Below are 5,662 nucleotides of genomic sequence, written 5' to 3' on the forward strand. Positions count from 1 at the left end.
TGTTATATATCCACCTTAGAACCATCTTTCACTCTCCAAACTGAAAGAGATCTATTTCAGCCCTGCACATTGTAGATGAGAAAACTAAAGCAAAAGGCTTGATCAATGATCATACTTTCCACTTTTAGATGGTTTGGTAACTGACTTCCACAGATTGCTCTACCTGCCCACACCCCACCTTCTTGTCATCCCTCCTCACCACCACCTTAGGGATTCCTACCAATGATTCTACTAATGTGGTTCTCTCTTGGCAATGTTCTGGAGTTGGCCTATAAGAGATGCTGTGTTGTCCCTCCTCAGAGAAGTGAGGCCCATGTTCTTGAGGCCTTGACGGATTTCACTCACACTCAGCATAACCTCTTCAGGACTAGACAATGAAGAACAGAAAACTGATACCAAAGTGGCCATGGAATGAGGTAAAACCCAGAGTGCCCCATACTCTGGTAATCACTGAGCTACCCACACATTTGGGTAAATTATGTTTTGGAGGAGGGAATGCTATCAACCTCCAAAAGGCAATGCACAATTAAAAAAAAAAAAAAAACCAAAAAAAAAACTGATGAGCTAGTAAATTTCTGGCCAGGTCCTGTCAAGGGATGATTCCAGCCCCCTACCACCAGTAGACAGCAGTACCCAGTGGCAGGTACAATATTTTTGTTATTACCTTGAAGCTATCAACTAATCCATACATATAACACCATATTCCACTCTGAAGAAAACAAAATAAACTGGACAACAAGGGTTTGGTTCCATCCTTGAAGCCACTCAATATTCTTTGGTTCCATAAACTTTAGTTAAATGTTATTTTTAGATTTCCTTTGCTATTTCCATGGTTGTTTTTCCTACTTTACCAATTAAATTGTAAACATATTTAGAAGCATATACTTCTAATTACTTTTTTTTTACTTTGATATTATGCCTTGTACACAGTGGCTGTCAAATCAATATTATGGACAAACTGATTAATTCCTGGCTGTACATAACACCAGTTAACTGTCACCACTCACCTATGCAATAACTCATTTGCAGCAAACACAAATGAATCATTTGTGGCAAATCAGCCTCCACATTCCTCTCTGAAAAGAAGTTTTATTTTTCTCTATCTCAAGCCTAGGTGCCACTTATCCAAAACCATCAACAGACTGCAAATGGTTCCCAGGGGCCTTTGTGTGCTTTGTGGTGCCTATGTATCAAATACCACATATGATTTTTCACTCTAAGAAAGATCTATAAAGCTTACCCGGAGTCCAATTCCTCCATCAGGACCTTGGTTATGCGTTTCAGTTTATCCACAAATTCAAGTGAGCTTAATAAAACACTGCCAGAGAAACTTCTGGCTATTAGCAAGACTGAAGCCAGTATGGTTAACTGGTTCAACTGGGACCCTATCTCTTGTAGCCGAATTCTGTCTATCAGCAAAGTCTGGTGAGGAAGGGAAGAGCAGTCTGTCAGGACAGGAGGGTTCTAATGGAGATCTTGAACACAAAAGAATAAGGCAGTACCTCAACACACATTCTTACCTCAAGGAATTCTTCATTTTCAGGATCCCAGAGAAGGAGGTTCAGATAGCCTTGGTATAATACCATTGTGGGAGTGGGGTGCTCTAAGCTATTAGCTTCCAAATTTTGAGGTGAACAGGCCATGCTGGAGGAGCTGGGAGGATCAGAAGAACTCGGAGTTGTTCTGACGAGGTCTGTTGCTGCTTTGGTTAACCACTTTGTAGTGCAATAAAGGAGATCTATGACAGATAAAGAAATATGTAAGTATCTTGAAATCCCACAACTTGAAGATTAAGGCTTTGAGATACACTCTTGGTCAGTAAAGAAGTGCTTTGTATTCAAGGGAAAGGCAATATACAATATACAATATACAATAAGGGGAAGATCAACACAAAATGATCAAGGCAAAGCAAGACACTGAGAGAAGCATAAGAGTTAAAGGCAAAAATGGTAAATACTATTACATACACAATTCTGCAATAATAACAACAACAATAATCTATAAGTAGATACATAGATAAGCTGAACGTAAGCTGAATAGGCATGGGGAGATGAATGGTCTACCCCTACAAATGCATATAGGTTTGGCAGAGGATATTTCTATATATGTATTTATATGTGCTGCAAATATATCCATGAATATAGTAGAGTATACAGGGGGCAAAATTATGAAAACTTCTTAGCCATAACCAAATATCTTGAAGGACAGAATCATTGGGCCTGTGGGCTCAGGACCATAGTCTCAGGAGACGTCAAAGTCAATTGACATAACATAGTCCACAAAGATAATGTTCTACAGCCTAGTTTGGTGAGTATAGCAACTGGGGTCTTAAAAGCCTGTGAGCAGCTGTCTAAGATGCAACTATTGCCCTCTCCCTGCTCAGAGCAAAGAATATTGAAGAAAATAAAAGACACAAGGAAACAATTCATCTAAAGGATTAGTGGACTATGCAAACTCTAGCCCCACAACCAGGAGACCAGAAAAACTAGATGGCTTCCGAGTACTATTCATTGTCTTAAAAGGGATGATAAAAAGGGGTCCCAGATTGAGTAGGAGAAAAATGTGGAACAAAACTCAAAATCATAAAAGAAAGACCAGGCTTACTGGTCTGATAAAGACTGGTAAACAAAACTCAAAATCATTAAAAAAAAAAAAAAAAAAAACAGGCTTACTGGTCTGATAAAGACTGGTGGAACCCCTGAGACTATGGCCAGGGTGAGGTAAACAATAAGCCCAAGGAGATATGAACTCCTTAGAAGAATCACCGGGAGCTCTGGTAGCATAGTGCCTAAGGCACTTGACTGCTAATCAGAAGGCTGGCAGTTCAAACTCACCAGCCACTCCTCGGAAGGAAGACAGGGCAATCTACTTCCGTAGTGATACTGCCTTGGAAACCCAAGGAGGGGTCGCTATGAGTCGGGTCCCACTCGATGATGGCACATAACAACAACAACAACAGAAGAATCACCCACATGAGATCAAAAGGGAAGCATTTGCCTAGGGATGAAGCCCAAAAAGCAGGATGTGATAGGAAAGAAGGAAGGATAGAAACGGGAAATACAGGGAAGTAGGAAGAGTGCTGTTACATTGTGGGGACTGCAATCAATGCCAAGAATCAAAATGTGAATGAATTATTAAATGGAAAACCAATGCAATCTGTAAACTTTCACCTAAATCACAATAAAAAGTTACACGTGTGTGTGTGTGTGTTCTTTGCAGGTCTTCCAATCTTAGACAAATGCTCCTTCTTCCTACTCCTTACCCAAGGAACAAATTTTCTATTAACCCCCCCCCAAAAAAAAAAAAACCAAAAAACTCTCTAGCATTAGCAGAAGGCACACCCAAGGTAAAATCTACCCTTTCCTGTTGTCAAATTTTAAACATACTGAGCTGCTTGTTGAGGAGTTCCTGGAATTTAACTCTTTCATACTCGATAGAATGTTCCTGCAGGTAGGATCAAAGACTCTGGACAGTAAAGTTCACCATGTCCATTTTCGTCAGGCCCAGAACATGGAAGATACCCCTGTCATGGGGATAAACAGAATATTTACACTATGAAAGGAAATCTTGTGTGGAGGGGTATAATGCGATCAAGGAGTCTTAAAATCACAGTGTTTTAGAATTAGAAAGAGTCCTAAAAATAAAAGTCCTACTTTGATTTAGAAATAAAGATACTGTGACTCAGTTCACAGAGTGAGTTGGTAGCAGAGCTAGGGATAGATAAGTCTCCTGGCCCACTCGAGTTCTTTCCACTATAGTCACTCTGTCATCTCAGAAGAAAATCACTAAAATGCTGATGACTTTCTGTGGGTAGCTGGATTTTAGGTGATTCAATTTCTAATTCATTAGGCAAATCATTTTATCTCTCTGGGTCTTGGTTGTTCTAGCTTTGAAACAGGAATAATCCCCATTTCTGTCCCCTCACAGGATTTGAGTTGGGACAAAAAGGATAACACCTAGAAAGGTTGTTTGAAATATCTAGAAGAAAGGATTGTACTCTATCATAATAGTATCATGTTATACACCAAAGAGGCCCTGGGAAACTGTCATTGGAAAATAAAATCCAATAGTCCAGGGAGGAGAAAAGAAGTGTTACTTAGGTCTTCAGTACAGAAGAACTAGACAAGGCATGAGGCTATAATATAATGTCTGGCCCTGAGTATCTGAGGCAGATTCCAGGGAAGTACATCAAATTTCTCAGTAAATGCACGGGATCTGTTATGTTCTGTAGTTTCTGCACTGCTTCATCATAAACTGGGGCACAAAGCAGTGTCATCAAATTAAGAATGTAGTTAGAGAGCTTCTTCAATCTCATTTCTTAGGTGGTTCTGGAGTGGTAACAGCAGTGATAGCAAGATCTGCCCCAAAAGGAAATCAAAGGTGGCAAACTCTTTTTAGAAACCCAAACTTTCCACTGAACATCTCCCTTAAACCAAAGGCATTCCAGCCTGTCTGTTTGGGGTCAGAAAGCTGGGTCTCTAACTTCCTAAGAGAATACTATTTCTTTCTGTGTAGAGGTCACTTACCAATCAAGGCTTCCCTGGGATCAGTTATAGCAGTAGTGTATTTTTTTCTAGGAAGAATGAGATAAAGATGTGAATAAAAACAAGGGTGTGGTTAAAAGAAATATAGAGTATAAAATAAATAAATATAAAAAGATGAAATGTTCTTTACAGAGAAGAACATTTTTAGATGAGAATAGGCAAAAGGAAACATGAAGGGTCACTAGAAATAGTCTTTTGACTCAAATGCTTAAGTTCCTTGTGGGGAAAGTCTCTCTTACTCATCTCTGAGCTCCAGCAATTCATAAAACATAGGGTTTCAGTGAAAATGTATTTAATTGAAAAGAATATTGTGTTGTTATAGCAAGCTCCCAACAGTTAAGCTTCATCACATATAAATAAATGGAATCTGCTACCTATCATTCTGACCATGTTCAGAAAGAAAGTATGCCGCTTAAGATATTAGTAGCCACTGACACTCCAAGGGTTTGGGAATGCCCAGGAGCTTCATATCCACAAATGGAAGGTTTATTACTTACCTCTTTAACTTCTTTTAAAAGTTCAAGATCACAAGTGAAGTCAGGGGGAGTACTAGATAGTTGTTCTTTCAGACGGTCCCAGAGAGCATTGTACATTGTCTCCATGAACCTGCCTTCAACACTGCAAAAATGTTAAAGAAGCAAATAGCTATTTACCTAGAGAATGGATATAGAATCATAATCATCTATGTCCCAAACAAAATTTAAGATTGTGAAAGTCTGTTAAATAGACAGTCCAGGAAATACGCTTAGATTTGAGTAGGGTTGAATAAATGGGTTAGTCTCAGATGGAAAGGCATTAGCTAAATCCCCTGAGAGAGACACTTCATGGTTCCAGAGAGGTTCCCTTGCTGCAACATAAAGAACCATGAACTAGGAATGGAGCTCCACAGTTCTAGCCCTGGTTCTGTATCTATTATAACATATTTAACTCAATAAAAATACCTGACAGGTCTCCATTAGTCCCAGAGTAACCTCCCTAAATCAACATTCCCGCTGCGTTGGTTTAGTCCTTGTTTAAAGCTTCTTTGACGTTGGTAGCTGGGCACCATCTAGTTCTGGTCTTGAGGGCCGTCGTGTCCTAGGGCAGATTGCTTCTAAATGCCTTTTTTTTTTTTTTTT

At 39.5% G+C, this 5,662-nt stretch overlaps 1 pseudogene; it reads right to left on the bottom strand.

Annotated features, from left to right (window-relative positions):
• Positions 1 to 231: 231 nt before the first annotated feature.
• On the bottom strand, positions 232 to 5,137 carry LOC103212831 (annotated as a pseudogene).
• Between the last annotated feature and the right edge of the window lie 525 nt (positions 5,138 to 5,662).

Source organism: Orycteropus afer, unplaced genomic scaffold, assembly GCF_000298275.1.
Source record: "Orycteropus afer afer isolate SDZICR_OR568_19922 unplaced genomic scaffold, OryAfe1.0 scaffold01126, whole genome shotgun sequence".
NCBI classification, from domain to species: Eukaryota; Metazoa; Chordata; class Mammalia; order Tubulidentata; family Orycteropodidae; genus Orycteropus; species Orycteropus afer.